This window comes from Equus caballus, chromosome 25, assembly GCF_041296265.1.
Source record: "Equus caballus isolate H_3958 breed thoroughbred chromosome 25, TB-T2T, whole genome shotgun sequence".
Lineage (NCBI taxonomy): Eukaryota > Metazoa > Chordata > Mammalia > Perissodactyla > Equidae > Equus > Equus caballus.
The window spans coordinates 33,490,152-33,506,200 of NC_091708.1; the positions used below are offsets into that span (position 1 = coordinate 33,490,152).

Sequence of the window (16,049 nt, forward strand, 5' to 3'; positions counted from 1 at the left end):
TTCGCTCATTTCATTCTGGGTTTAATTGTTAAAGAAGTTTAGCTTACTCAAAACAATAAGCTTGCAGAAGGCTTTAGACTTCCAGGGACAAGAAAATCGGGGTGGAGAGCCAGGCTAGCAGCTGCTGGGCACATTTTAGCAGATCTCCAGGATGGGCAGCGCCACTGTGCGGGAGTTACACAGGTGAAGTGTTTTGTATGCACTCGGCAAACGACAGCTGTTCTGATTACAGTGCTCTCATCATGGAAGAGCTGGTCTATCTCTAAAATGGACTCACATGCCCCACCTCTCACGGGGGCTGTGGATGTTGTCATTCGCATGAAGAGAGAACTTAACTGGAGTTTTCTTCTCTCCGTGCTGGGGAGCAAAGTCTTCACTGAGCTGACAGGAGCTGGTGTGTGTTGCAGGAGGAGAGATTTTGGCTCAGGAAAGAATGTTCTCACCCTCTGGGAGGCCCTGAGCACCCTCCTTATGAAAGAGAGTGTACAAGCCTGGTGTGTTTCTAAGTTCCTGGCCTTCCTGATAAGTCCCGAAGGCCCACATCAGAAAAAGAGGTAAAACATGCCCTTAATGTTTCTAGAGAGTGGAAAGGAAAACCCCCTGCCTAAGGGTGGGCTCCTTGGGCTGGGGAGGGAGCTGCCATGGAGCAGGGTGCCAAGGGGTGCAACAGCCTGGACCCTTTCTCCCTGCCCCTGAGGCCGCCCCACTTTTGGAGTGTGGGCACCGAGCCCCTGGGGACTCGCACACCGGTGCCTGAGCTCGGCACGGTGGGGATGAAGTTGCCAGCTGAGTGTCTCCTCTTTGGAAGGGTTACGGTGCCCTGAACCAGAAGCCGGGCAACATGAGGCAGCCACAGTGGACAGATGTCAAGGACCCGCGCCCAAGCAGAACCATGCAGCGGCACATTGACAGCAGTGACGAGCCAGCCGGCAGCATCCCCGAGTTCCTGGACAATCCAAGAGTGTGATCCAGGCTTCCTGTCAGTGTGGGCTGAGAGGGGGTGCGGCTGGTTTGAACTGAACTTGAAGAATGGAGCTAGGATAAGATTTGCTGCCAGAGGGGGTGCAAGAGTCTCTATTTGTCACACCAGAACTTAGAAGAAGAGAGGGCTGCTGGTTCCTGGTGACACCTGGGGGAATCAGGGGCAGGTTGTGTCCACCCACCGCAGCCAAGCACCTTGTCCCCCACCCACTTCTGCTCCAAGCTGTGACTCTCAGCATCTCTCAACCTCTCAAGCCTCACAGGAAACTCCGAGACCTGACTCTGCATGAGCAAAGCAGACCCAGGCAAGGAGGAGGCCACGGGGCAGGGCTCAGCCCCCAATCAAGTGTCCTGGGGCTCTGGAGAAGCCACAGAGGTGGCAGGGAGCGGGAGGCTGTACAGAGAGAGGAAGGAAATGAGCTGCCAGCAGTCTGTGAAGGCTCAAAATGACTTATGAAGGGAAGGTCTTGGCGGGGCTGGAACAGGGAGGGTGTGAACAGCATTGCCGAGACTAGAGGTTCAGAAGGCCACCAAGACTGCTCGTCTTGCAGACAGGCCGTTTCTCCCCACATTGGCGATGAGGAAGAGCAAGCAAAGATGTTAGGGGAGCCGGCCAAAGCTCTGTGCAGAGAGGCTTAGAGTGGAAATGTGTCACCTCTCCGGTTCACGGTTCCTCACCTTCTAGAAGCCAGTCAGCATTCTTGGTGACCTTGACTTCCAGGCCCCGTGTGGTTTCTGTCGCTAGAAGAACACAGACTCAGCAGTCAGGCCAGCGAGTGTCTGAGTCGCAGCTCCGTCACTTACTAGCACTGCTTGGGCAAATCACTTGAGCTCTCTGAGCCTCAGTTTCCCCATCTGTAAAATGGGGATTATAATATTTGCCAGATAGGGCTGTCGTGGAAGTCAACAGAAATAGAAAGTGAAAGCAATTTGTCATAATTGTCTCTGATCAAGACTTAAGGAATGAGCATTTGCTCTGTGCCAGCCCTGCTCCTGAATTATCTCATCCAGTTCTCTCTGTAGTCTCTCTTGACAGATGAGAGAGGCAGAGCCCAGAGAGGCAGAGTGATTTTCCCAGGGTTTCTCAGCTTTAAAGTGGCTGAGCCTGGCCTGAAACCCAGGCAGTCCAGCGTCCAGGTTCTAGATGTCTCCCTATACTTCGGATACAAAGCAGCTTGTCATTGGTGCCAAATGTGAGGCTGCAATCTACAGTGGGAATATGAAGAAAGGAAGCATCGTTTTGAGAAAGCTTCTTGGAAGGTACAGGATGTGAGCTGAAATTTTCCAAGGAAAAGCAGGATATCAGCAGGAGGAAGCGGGAAGGGGAGGCATTGCCAGGCAGCGGCTGCAGCTGGAGCAAAGCAGGGAAGTGGGGGCACAGAGGCAGACTGGAGAGCGACTGGTAGACCATGTGGCTGCAGCTCCGATCTCCAGGCGGAGAACTGAGCGGGAGCTTCACAGCTGGAGCTGTGTCCTCACAGAAAGGAGCGGTCCTTTTTCTCTCCATCCTCATTGCAAATCCATCAGACTGTAAGCTCCATGAGGACAAGGACCGGGTCGGTCTCCTCCCGTGCTGCAGCCCCAATGCCCAGCCTGGTGCCTGGCCTGTGGTAGACATCGGACAAGCATTTGCTGAAAGAACTGGAAGGGGGAGGGTATGTATTCTCATCCATCTCTTATTTTGGCAGAGCTACACCTGAATTACCATACAACCCCCTCTCCTCCTGCACAGGAACCAGACTGTAACTGGGGGGGATGGGGGCGGGAGGTTAGGGGAGAAATATGGATGGAGCCCGGCCCCACTGACAAGAGTTTATCTCAGGGTACTGACTCCAGGGAACAAAACCACAGCTGTCTCCTCTTTTCTGCTCCTGTTCACAAGGGTATTGTTGGGAGACTATTGGCTGTGAGTGTCTCAAATCTTGCAAACAGAGCCACTGACTGCCTTTTGTTCTAGACCATCTTTTCAAAGATGTTTGTATGGCCAACAGTCTTGGAAAATGGAAAGAGTCTCTCTCTCTGAATCAAAGGGCAGGGATGTTTAATGCCCACTATAAAAGTTTGAGTTCTCTAAGCTCAGGGCTCATCTCTTATATTACAACCCACTGCCTGTGAGGCATTCAGCTGGACCCATCTATGTCATGCTTGTGTAGAGCTGTCTATTAAAATATCGAACACCCAGTTAATTTTGAGTTTCAGATAAACAATGAATACTTTTTTAGTATAAGTATGTTCCATGCACTATTTGAGACATACTAAAAAAAACGTACTCGTCATTTGTCTGAAATTCAAGATGAACTGGGTGCCCTATGTGTTAATTTCCTAAACGGGGCAACCCCACCCCCGGGAGACCTAAGGGTAAGAGGAACTGATGCAAATATGTGGTGCGGCCGTAAGGTGAGTCCCTTGTCTCTGACCCAAGAGTCTGTGTTTCCTGCCAGCATCTGTGAGGTTGCAGGTACAGCAAAAATCTCGTATCCTTCCCAGTTCTTGCTGGGTTTTCCCAGCCTTAGCTTGGAATCTGGCATGGAGTTGGCAGCCCAAAATATCTGGGGTGTGAATGGTTGTCAATCCCTAGGAAGTGCTGCCAAGTGCACAGAATTCCTCTGGGATTTAGAGTTGGTTCCTGGTGGTTGGTGCAACAAGTTTACATTTCACCAACTCATTGTGGTTACTATGGTTACTGTAAGTACATAGGGCTTCACAGCCGGCAAAGAGCCTTTTCAGGCATTAGCCTATTCAATTTCCCAATGACTCACTGAAATATGCAGGATTATTCTTAATTTAGGGATTGGAAAGCTGAAGTTCAGGGTCAAGAAGCACATTGCACAAGGACACACAACCTGTAAGTGGCACAGCCGAGATCATTCAACCAAAGAGGATTTCCTAAGACCTACTATGTGCCTTGCACTGGGCTAAGCTCATTATATGCTTATCTAGTACAAATTTTGTAACTTCCTTATAATATGGGCTTAATCAGCCCCAAAGGGGCTTATATTTTATAATCCACCCAGATTCACATAGCTGGGGAGTGGCAGAGTTAAAGTGAGAATCCACTTTTGTTTAATGCCAAACTCTGAACAAAAAAGGTAGGAGGTCATAGGGGATTGGGGGAGAGCAGGGCCCAGCATTCCAGAACAGCATTCCAGGGAGTCACCATCTTTAGAGTGGTTTCTCAGCCAGTAGAAGGAGGTACAAGGCAGGGTGTAGGTCCCAGGGGCCATAACTTGCAGTGACTAGACTGGTCAAATGTGCTGGAGTTTGAAACAATAGTCCCATTCTTGCTGGTAGCTGCAGCACTGGGTGGGGAAACTGAGGCATCTCAAGTATACAGGCTGGACCAGCTCAGCCACCACATATCCTAGGACTTCAACAAATACCACAGTTCATTCCAGGGCCCATGGACTGCTAGGCTGGGCTGCCCCAGGCTCTCAGAGATGGAACAATATGTTAAGCTGGGAGGTATAGGAGGGGAACTGAGATGTTTTCTATGTGTCCTTGGGAAAGTTGACTTTTTTGGTAAAACACGACCTTTTGCACCAGAGTTTCCCAAAGTGTGTTTTCTGAAACATCAGTTTCAAATAAGGGGAAAGGGAGACTCTGTAGTGAAATAAATTTGAGAAATGCCACAGCCCATCTCTCCCTCTTGGATTTACAGTCTTCAGTGTATTAAAGGCTCTGACAAGTCCTGCAGCAAAGGAACCTGTTACATTTTACTTAACCTGGAATTTCCTGAAAATAGCCGATTGGAACATTTCTCTCTCTCTTTTTTACAATAACTTTTTTCAGTAATAAGTTTCTTTAAGGCCTTTTGAAAAATGCTGGAATTGAAAGAATTTGGAGACACAGCGTTTCTTGAACTTCTCGCTTTTCCTTATTTTCAGTGGAATGAAGCTTTAATCTTTGGCTCAGGAAATGGAAAGAGGCAGCATCGGGCCACTGATCAGGGCACAATTTCAGGACTCCAGTGGAGAGCACTCAGAGTTCTCCACGTACGGTCTGTATCCTGGAGTTGTGTGAGGCAGCAGCGGAGAGCAGCATTTATCATCAAAAAGAGGTTATTCTGACAGAGGATTCGCATCTCTGCCACTTTTTGTAGATTTCCTGTAATGCCTTGCAGGGGACATTTTTTAATTCAAGGCATAAGTGAAACTATATTTAGCGCTTGCCTCTTGAGCTAGAGGAAATGCAGCTGAGGGCAAACCCCCTCTCTGTGTTAAAGGGGAAGGAACATGGTCTTGCCTCTCCGAACCAGCTGCAGGAAGTCATGTGGACTGAGTCTGAAGTGCAGGGGGCCAGGCAGGTCCTTGTGCCCTTGCTTACTCTCCTGACAGCCCTTCCAGGATCCGAAGCTCCCCGTCAGAGCTACTCTTTTGGCTCACGAGTGGTTTCCAAGTTGCAGGGCTCCTAGGTGACAAGAGATTTTCACACATTGAGATGTATGGGGTAACTATTGGAGTTCAAAACTGATTGGGCTTGAACTGGAAAGCCTGACTTATAGCCTATCACCATACATTGTACAGCTGCTTATCCATTAAAGTGAGGAATCTCTCTTGAGATAAAGAATGCAGACTTCCCCTCCTACGCCCTGTTGGTAACAACACCCTATTGGTAAATAAGCCCGGAGTAGTCCCTTTCCTGGCATGTTGGTCATGTTGACCTGCTAATTTGCAACTGAATATGTCTTTGAAAATGTAGCCTGGGTGTCTTTAATGTATCTTCTTTTTTTTTTTTTTTTCTGCTTTTTCTCCCCAAATCCCCCCAGTACATAGTTGTATATTTTAGTTGTGGGTCCTTCTAGTTGTGGCATGTGGGACGCCGCCTCAACATGGCCTGATGAGCAGTGCCATGTCCGCGCCCAGGATCTGAACTGGCAAAACCCTGGGCTGCCAAAGCAGAGCCCAAGAACTTAACCACTCCGGCCACCGGGCCGGCCCCTAATGTATCTCCTTTGTTCTAAAAAGATCTAAGACTGTGCTGAAATGCTTGCTTCTCTGGAATGCCTTCTAAGGCCTTCCCGGGTTATAATCTTCACTTTGGCTCATAATAAACTCACCCCAATTTTGATCACGGATTATTTGCGTCAACATAGGAAAATGTAATTACTCCAAGAAGAGAGACCCTCTTGGGTAACATTTTCCCTAAAAACCCAAGGGCAACATTAGTTAAGGTATGGCTCTGTAGGGGAGGAAGAGATTCTCCTCTACCTTCTAAGTTCTTCTGGCTGGTCTCAGAATTAAATTGATGTGAGACAGAACAGGAGAAAATCAAACCAAGTTAAACAACGTGTATATGTGGAGAGACCCAGGAAACCTGAGTAACTTGGCAAAATGGCTGAAGCCACCGCCCTAAACATCATCTTCAGCTAAAGAGAAAAGAGGATGTTGGGGGTAGTGGTTTGGGACTTCAAAGGGGAGGAAGGCAATTCACATGGAGATGGGAAAGCAAATGTTTAGTAAATAAATGTTTGTCACGGCCTGCAGAGGCAATGGGACACGGAGAGGACTTTGATCCAGGGGCCTTGCTGGGTTCCTCTCCGGCTATACTTAGTTCACGTCGTATTATAGTCATCCATGGTGATAACGTCTTCCTGAAACAGGCCTTCTATCTTAAATTCTTTTAGGCTGTTAAGGGGAAGATTGAACTTTCTTCCTGAGTCTTTTGTTCTTAAAAGTAATCAGCCTGGGGCCAGCCTCGTGGCTGAGTGGTTGAATTCACACATTCCACTTCGCTGGCCTGGGGGTTTCACTGGTTCAGATCCCAGGGACAGACAAGGCACCACTTATCGAGCCATGTAGCACAACCAGAGGTACTCACAACTAGAATGTACAGCTACGTACTGGGGGGCTTCGGGAAGAAGAAGAAAAAAAATAAAAATAAAAAATAATCAGCCCAAAATAACCCTCAAGCCAAAGAGACACATTTTGGGATGGCAAATTCTCCTCCCCTACAGCCCAAAGAAAACTAATACAAGGGATGTTAATGAATGTCATGAGAAAAAAATGTTTGCATGCTCAGCTAAGATCAGGGAACTCAGCAATGTGTGGCCCTCTGTGGAAAGTCACAGAAGTTTGGTTATTCAAGCATAGAACAGCTATTTCTTCGCTGGGCCAAGGGCAATGCTGTGTGGGACTCCACACAGCACACACTCCACAATTTAGAACCACACAGCCTTGGGCAAGTTAGCGAACCTCAAACACTTCGAATTCTTCATCCATAAAATGGGAATAATAAAATTTCCTTCCACAGGTGGTTTTTGTAAGGATTAAATGAGATAGTGTACGTGGCAAGTGTTCAATAAATAGATGTAGCTATTAGTATTGTCGTTGATACTGTTTTTTGTTACTATTTATGGAGATAGAGTGGAGAGATAGATAGTAAGAAGTGGGGGGGAATCAAGAAAAATGAAAGGGGAAAAGGCCAAATATACATTTCGCTGCCTTAGTCATGGCATCCTATAACATCAGAACTGGAAGAGCCTTCCCTTGCCTACTGAAGTCCAGAGACACAAAGAGACTTTCCCCAAATCACACAGCAAGTTAGCTTCCAGCCAAGAATTCATTCATTCCTCAACTCTTTGCTACGTGGCAGCAATTTGCGTAATCTAAGAAATAAATACAGTGCACACCAGAAATCTCATGCTTGGAATTTACCTTATAGAAACTTTGGCAAAATGTTTTCTTTTTTTTTTTTTTAAGATTAGCCCTGAGCTAACATCTGTTGCCAATCTTTTGGCATCTTTTTTGGGCAATCTTTTTCTTCTTCTCCCCAAAGCCCCCCAGTACATACTTGTATATTCTAGTCGTAGGTCCTTCTAGTTGTGCTGTGTGGGACGCCGCCTCCACGTGGCTTGATGAGTGGTGCTGGGGCCACGCCCAAGATCTGAACCGGTGAAACACTGGGCCACTGAAGCAGAGCGCGCACTCAGCCATGGGGCCAGCCCCTGTCAAATGTTCCCAAGAGAAGTGTAATTTTAAAAGGGACAGAAGAAAATAAACATGTATCTACTCTTTTGAGCAAAAGAAGTGCAGTAAGGATAAACCAGGAGCTAACAGGATGGGTTATCTACTGGGGTAGGTGAGAAAAGGGTGGAGGGAAGGAGGATTGAGAACAGAGTAGGAGAAAGGAAGAGTGATATTTCTCTGAGTCTCCCTTCTGTGAGGCTCTGACTCTTAGAACCATGGTCACACTTCACATACGCCAAAACTAAACAAATAGTAGCAACTAGGCTGTAGGGGGAACCCCAACTGGAACACCAACAGTGATGGATGACAAGTGAATTATATCACCACACTGAAGGCAGTGGGGAAGTAAAGAATTAACTTAAGCAACTTGGGAAAACAGTTGTTTTGACTGGGTACTGTAAGACTGAAGACAAACAGAACCACACACAATTATTGTATTTCAGTGAGTAAATCTGATTTTCACAGGCGTGTGGGTTAGCAATTCAGAAACTACTGCATGTGTATCCTAAGACTGAACCATTAAGTAAATTTACTGTGAATCTGCGAGCTGGGTTTCACTCTATTGGAGAAAGGAGTTGGAAATAAGTAAAGGAAGAAGGTTAGAATGAATTCTGTGGTGTTGGAGTGGAATTGGAGGTATGAGTACGAAAGCTTGGCCTTGTACGTGCATATACAGAGAGAGAAATACAGATGTGTGTGCATGTGTGGGTGGATGTGAACATGTTTCCTAGCTCTGTCTGCCCAGAGGGACTAGAGTCATTGACACTCTGTCCTACTCTGTTTGGGCTGCAATAACAAAATATCATAGACTAAGTGGCTTATAAACAGCAGAAGTTTATTTCTCACTGTTAGGAAGTCCAAGATGAAGGCATCAGCAAATTTGGTGTCTGGTGAGAGCCCACTTCCTCGTTCATAGACAGCGCCTTCTTGCTGTGTCCTCATATGGTGGAAGGGGCATGGGAGCTCACACAGGCCTCTTTTCTTTCTTTCTTTCTTTCTTTTTTTTTTTTGAGGAAGACTGGCCCTGGGCTAACATCCGTGCCCATCTTCCTCTACTTTATATGTAGGACGCCTCCCACAGCATGGGTTGCCAAGCAGCGCCATGTCTGCACCTGGGATCCAAACCAGCGAACCCTGGGCCAACGAAGTTGAACGTTCGCACTTAACTGCTGCGCCGCCAGGCTGCCCTCACTCAGGCCTCTTTTCTAAAGGCACCAATCCCATTCATGAAGGCTCTGCCCTCATGACCTATTTACCTTCCCAAGGCCCCACCTCAAAATACCATCATATTGGGGGTTAGGATTTCAACATATGAATTTTAGGGGGGCACAAACATTCAGACCATAGCATACTCCAATAGAAATGAGGACACTTGGTGCCCAGATTTTAGCTTCTAAATCCTATTCTCCAGTAAAAGAAATCAGGCATCCTTGGAGAAATCATTGAGTCCAGGGAGGGGGCAGGGAAAATACAAGATGAGCCTGGAAAAGCGTGTGGCGCCAGAAAACAAAGAAGGACTCAAAGTTTGGGACAATTTGAGTAACAAAATAAATAATGATGCAAATAGATTATAACTCATAGAATAAAATAAATATTCATAAGTTTATGGTGCTAAATGATTGAATAAATAAACGAAGGAGAAGGGACAGCTTGTTCTTAGAGTAAAATTCCAATGAAGAAATGTAGATGGAATAATGGAAATATGAAATAACCAATAGGCAAACACCGCAGTATTAACTGAGGTAGGCAAGAATCTTTGGTAGATGCTAAAATTAGTGGGCCAAAGTGTGATGAGAAACAGGATATTTGCATCATCTGAAAGTACCTCCCCATGAGACATTTATGAATGACAAATGATAAATAGTAATTTTCTGGGGGATAAAACATGGCAGATGCCTCCTGACCCAGGTGAGCAAAGTTAACATCACCAGTAATACGGACATCGTGAGCATCTGATATGGAGGACACAAGATCACTCCTGTGGTATTCTTGCCCAAAATACACAATTCGACCAGGAGAAAACATCAGATAAGTGTAAATTGAGGTACATTCTGCAAAATAACTGACAAAACATCTCCAAAGGTGTCACGGTCAGGAAAGACAAAGAAAGACTGAGGAATTATCACAGATTAGAGAAAACTAAGGTGGTGTGACAACTAAATGCAATGTGGCATCCTGGATTGGACCTTACTAGAAAAAGGGCATTCATGGGAAAACTACAGATTACTATTGTGTGTATGACGTTACTTTCCTGATTTTGGTAATGGTGCTGTGGCTATGCAACGTCAGCATCAGGAGAAGCTAGGTGAAAAGTGTACCATTTTTGGCAACTTTCCTACAAGTCTAAACTTACTTCAAAAGAAATCATTTTTAAAAAGATAAGGGCAGCCCCATGGCGGAGTGGTTAAGTCCTCGCGCTCTGCTTCAGTGGCCCAGGGTTTTGCCGGTTCGAATCCTGGGCACAGACATGGCACCGCTCATCAAGCCATGCTGAGGTGGCGTCCTACATGCCACAACTAGAAGGACCCACAACTGAAAATGCACAACTATGTACCAGGGGGCTTTGGCGAGAAAAAGGAAAAATAAAATCTAAAAAAAAAAAAAGATAAATGTATAAGAATGTTCTTTGCAGCTTAGTTTGTAGCAGTATAAAACTGTAACCAAGAAAAGTGATCACCAGTAAGTAATCTTTATGTGCATAAAGCTTTTTTTCTGGAAAGAATCAGGAGAAACTAATGATGAGAGAGAGATTGCTGGGAAGAGACTCAGTTTTCATTGTGTCACTGTCTATATTGTGCATTTTCTAACTTTATTTATTTATTTATTTGGCTAGGAAAGATTTGCCCTGAGCTAACATCTGTTGTCAATTTCCCCCTTTTTTTTTCCTTCCCCAAAGGCCCAGTAGATAGTTATATATTCTAGTTGTAGGTCCTGCTAGTTCTTCTACACGAGCCACCGCCACAGCATGGCTACGGGAAGACAGATGGTGTGGCTCCACACATGGGAACCAAACCCGGCCCACTGAAGTGGAGTGGACCTAACAGTAACCACTGGACCATCAGGGCTGGCTATAATTTTATTTTCTATTTTTGTTGAGGGAGATTAGCCCTGAGCTAACGTCTGCCACCAATCCTTCTCTTTTTTTGCTGAGGACGACTGGCCCTGTGCTAACATCCACACCCATCTTCCTCTACTTTATATGTGGCATGCCTGTCAAAGCACTGCTTGACAAGTGGTGCATAGGTCTGCACCCGGGATCCAAACCAGTGAACCCCAGGTCCCTGAAGCAGAACATGTGAACTTAACTTCTGTGCCACCAGGCCAGCCCCTAATTTTATTTTTTAAATATGATTTTAACATTGATTATCTGGAAAACAAGTTTATAAGACATATTTGTTTTCTTCTTTATATTTCTTTGTATGTATTTTTTAAGTCTTCCCTTCTTTATCTGACTTCTCTGGTTTTAATTGAGCATTTAATATGGTTCCTTGGTCTCTCCTCTCTTAGTGTATCACTTATGCTATTTAAAAAGCATCTTTAGTGGTTACCCTAGAGTTTGCAACATACATTTACAACTAATCTAAGTTGGCTTTCAAGTAATACTATTTGAAACTACCTTATAACATTGTATCCCAATTCTTCCATCCCTTCCCTTACAATATTGCTGTCATTTTTTTTCACTTATCCGTATGCAACAATTACCCAACACGTTGTTGCTATTATTACTTAGGTTTCTTTTGTTTTGTTGTTTTTTATTGCAGTAACATTGGTTTATAACATTACATAAATTTGAGGTGTACTTCATTACATTTTGATTCCTGTGTAGATTACATCATGTTCACCACCCAAAGACTAATTACATTCCATCACCACACACATGTGCCTGATCATCCCTTTTGCCCTCCTCCCTCCCCGCTTCCCCTCCAGTAACCATCAATCTAATCTTTATCTCTTTGTGATTGTTTGTTGTTTTTATCTTCTACTTATGAGTGAGATCATACGGTATTTGACTTTCTCCCTCTGAGTTATTTCACTTAGCATAATACCCTCAAGGTCCATCCATGTTGTTGCAAATGGCCGGATTTCATCATTTCTTATGGCTGAGTAGTATTCCATTGTGTATATACACCACATCTTCTTTATCCATTCATCCCTTGATGGGCACCTGGGTTGCTTCCAAGTCTTGGCTGTTGTGAACAATGCTGCAATGAACATAGGAGTGTATGTATTTTTACGCACTCTTGTTTTCATGTTCTTTGGAAAAATACCCAGTGGAATAGCTGGGTTGTATGGTAGTTCAATTCTTAATTTTTTGAAGAGTCTCCATACTGTTTTCCGTAGTGGTTGCACAAGTCTGCACTCCTACCAGCAATATATGAGAGTTCCCTTCTCTCCACATCCTCTCCAACACTTGTTGTTTCCTGCCTTGTTAATTATAGCCATTCTGATGGGAGTGAGGTGATATCTCATTGTAGGTTTTTTTTTTTAAAGATTGGCACCTGAGATAACAACTGTTGCCAATCTTCCTTTTTTTTCTTTTTCTCCCCAAATCCCCCCAATACATAGTTGTATATTTTAGTCGTGGGTCCTTCTAGTTGTGGCATGTGGGATGTCACCTCAATGTGGCCTGATGAGCAGTGCCATGTCCGAACCCAGGATCTGAACCAGTGAAACCCTGGGCCACTAAAGTGGAGCGTGAGAACTTAACCACTCAGCCACAGGGCCGGCCCCTCACTGTAGTTTTGATTTGCATTTCTCTGATAATTTATGATGTTGAACATCATTTCGTGTGCCTGTTGGCCATCTGTATATCTTTGGAGAAATGTCTGTGTAGATTTTTTGCCCACTTTTTAATTGGGTTGTTAGTTTTTTTGTTGTTGAGATATGTGAATTCCTTATATAGTTTGGATATTAACCCTTTATCTGATATATGGTTTGCAAATATCTTCTCCCAATTGTTAGATTGTCTTTTAATTTTGTCGATGGTTTCCTTTGCTGTTCAGAAGATTTTTAGTTTGATGTAGTCCCATTTATTTATTTTTTTCTATTGTTTCCCTTGCCTGGTTAGAAATGGTACTTGAAAATATGCTGCAAAGACCAATGTCAAAGAGCATACTGCCTATGTTTTCTTCTAGAAGTTTCATGTCTTACATTTAAGTCTTTAATCCATTTTGAGTTAATTTTTGTGTATGGTTTAAGATAATGGTTTACTTTCATTCTTTTACATGTGGCTGTCTGGTTTTCCCAGCACCATTTATTGAAGAGACTTTCCTTTCTCCATTGTATATTCTTGGCTCTCTTGCTGAAAATTAGCTGTCCATAGATGCGTGGGTTTATTTCTGGGCTCTCGATTCTGTTTCATTGATTGTGTGTCTGCTTTTGTGCCAGTACCACGCTGTTTTGGTTACTATAGCTTTTCAGTATATTTTGAAATCAGGGAGTGTGATATCTCCAGCTTTGTTCTTTTTTCTCAGGAATCCTTTGGCTATTTGGGGTCTTTTGTTGTTCCATGTAAATTTTAGGATTCTTTGTTCTGTTTCTGTGAAAAATGTTGGAACTTTGATAGGGATTGCGTTGAATCTGTAGATTGCTTTAGGAAGTAGGGACATTTTAACTATGTTAATTCTTCCAATCCCAGAGCATGGAATATCTTTCCATTTCTTGGTGTCTTCAGTTTCTTTCAACCATGTTTTATAGATATCAGCATACAGATCTTTTACCTCTTTGCTTAAGTTGATTCCTAGGTATTGTATTCTTTTTGTTGCAAGTGTAAATGGGATTGTAGTCTTAATCTCTCTTTTGGCTACTTCGTTATTAGTGTATAGAAACCCAACAGATTTTTGTATGTTGATTTTGTATCCTGCAACTTGACCTTATTATTTCTAAAAGATTTTTAGTGGATTCTTTAGGGTTTTCTATATATAAAATCACGTCATCTGCAAATAGTGATAGTTTCATTTCTTCCTTTCCAATTTGGATCCCTTTTATTTCTTTTTCTTCCCTGATTGTTCTGGCTCTGACTTCCAATACTATGTTAAATAAGCGTGGTGACAGTGGGCATCCTTGTCTGGTTCCTGTTCTTAGAGGGATAGCTTTCAGTTTTTCTCCATTGAGAATGATATTTGCTGTGGGTTTGTCATATATGGCCTTTATTATGTTGAAGTACTTTCCTTCTATACCCATTTTATTTAGAGTTTTTATCATAAATGGATGCCTTATCTTGTCAAATGCTTTCTCTGCATCTATTGAGATGATCATGTGATTTTTATTCTTCATTTTGTTAATGTGGTGTATAATGTTGATAGATTTGCAGATGTCGAACCATCCCTGCACCCCTGGAATGAAACCCACTTGATCATGGTATATGATCTTTTTAATGTATTGTTGTATTTGATTTGCTAGTATTTTGTTGAGGATTTTTTCATTGATATTCATCAGTGGTATTGGCCTGGAGTTTTCTGTTTTTGTGTTGTCCTCAGCTGGTTTTGGTATCAGGGTAATGTTGGCTTCATAGAATGAGTTAGGAAGCCTCCCCTCCTCTTCAATATTTTGGAAGACTTTCAGAAGGATGGGTATTCAGTCTTCTTTGAATGTTTGGTAGAATTCACCAGGGAAGCCATCTGGTCCTGGACTTTTACTTTTGGGGAGGTTTTTGATTACTGTTTCAATCTCCTTACTGGTGATTGGTCTATTCAAATTCTCTATTTCTTCTTGACTCAGTTTTGGAAGATTGCATGATTCTAAGAATTTATCAATTTCTTCTAGATTATCCAACTTGTTGGCGTATAGTTTTTCATAGTATTCTCTTTTAATCTTTTGGTTTCTGATGTGTCCATTATAATTTCTCCTCTTTCATTTTTGACTGTATGTGAGCTTTCTCTCTTTTTTTCTTGGTTCGTCTAGCTAAAGGTTTGTCAATTTTCTTTATCTTTCCAAGAATCAGCTCTTGGTTTCATTTATTTTTTCAATTTTTTTTTAGTCTCAATTTCATTTATTTCTGCTCTGATTTTTATTATTTCCTTACTTCTACTGATTTTAGGCATTGTTTGTTCTTGGTTTTCCTGTTCTTTTAGGTGCACTGTTAGATTGTTTATTTGAGATTTTTCTTGTTTGTTGAAGTAGCCTGTATTGCTATAAACTTCCCTCTCAGAAGTGCTTGTGCAGTATCCCATAAATTTTGGCATGTTGTATTTTCATTGTCACGTGTCTCCAGGTATTTTTTTTTTTAAAGATTTTATTTTTTCCTTTTTCTCCCCAAAGCCCCCCGGTACATAGTTGTATATTCTTCATTGTGGGTCCTTCTAGTTGTGGCATGTGGGACGCTGCCTCAGCATGGCTTGATGAGCAGTGCCATGTCCACACCCAGGATTCGAACCAACGAAACACTGGGCCACCTGCAGCGGAGAGCGCAAACTTAACCACTCGGCCACGGGCCAGCCCCTCCAGGTATTTTTTTTAATCTCTCTTTTGATTTCTTCATTGACCCAATCGTTTTTCCATAGCATTTTGTTTAATCTCCACATTTTTGTGGTTTTTCTGATTTTCTTCCTGTAGTTGATTTCTAGTTTCATACCTTTGTGGTCAGAAAGATGCTTGGTATTATTTCAGCCTTCTTAAACTTATTGAGACTTGTTTTGTGGCTTAATATGTCATCAATCCTGGAGAATGTTCCAAGTATCTGTGAAAAGAATATGTATTCTGTGGTTTTAGAATGGAACGTTCTATATATCTATCTATCTATTAAGCCCATCTGGTGTAATGCGTCATTTAAAGCCAATGTTTCCTTATTGATCTTCTGTTTGGATGATCTATCCATTGGTGCAAGTGGAGTGTTAAAGTCCCCTAGTATTATTGTGTACTGCTTATTTCTTCTTTTATGTCCGTTAATAATTGTTTTATATATTTAGGTGCTCCTATGTTGGGTGCATAGATATTTACAAGTGCTATATCCTCTTGTTGGATGGTTCCCTTTATCATGATGTAGTATCCTTCTTTGTCTCTTGTTACAGTTTTTGTTTTAAAGTCTATTTTGTCTAATATTAGTATTGCTACCCCAGCTTTCTTTTCATTGACATTTGCATGGAATATCTTTTTCCATCCCTT

At 43.2% G+C, this 16,049-nt stretch overlaps 2 long non-coding RNA genes across 2 annotated transcripts in view; one reads left to right on the forward strand and one right to left on the reverse strand.

The window, feature by feature from the left end:
- Positions 1-16,049, reverse strand: part of LOC138920747 (uncharacterized) — a 26,186-nt gene continuing 10,137 nt past the window's right edge. Inside the window, exons 2-3 of the long non-coding RNA XR_011432488.1 lie at positions 7,771-7,924; positions 1-5,388 (exon numbers count right to left, since the gene is read on the reverse strand). This is a non-coding gene — a long non-coding RNA (uncharacterized lncRNA). The remainder of the gene's footprint in view (positions 5,389-7,770; positions 7,925-16,049) is intronic.
- Positions 2,504-16,049, forward strand: part of LOC138920746 (uncharacterized) — a 25,963-nt gene continuing 12,417 nt past the window's right edge. The window contains exon 1 of the long non-coding RNA XR_011432487.1: positions 2,504-2,636. This is a non-coding gene — a long non-coding RNA (uncharacterized lncRNA). The remainder of the gene's footprint in view (positions 2,637-16,049) is intronic.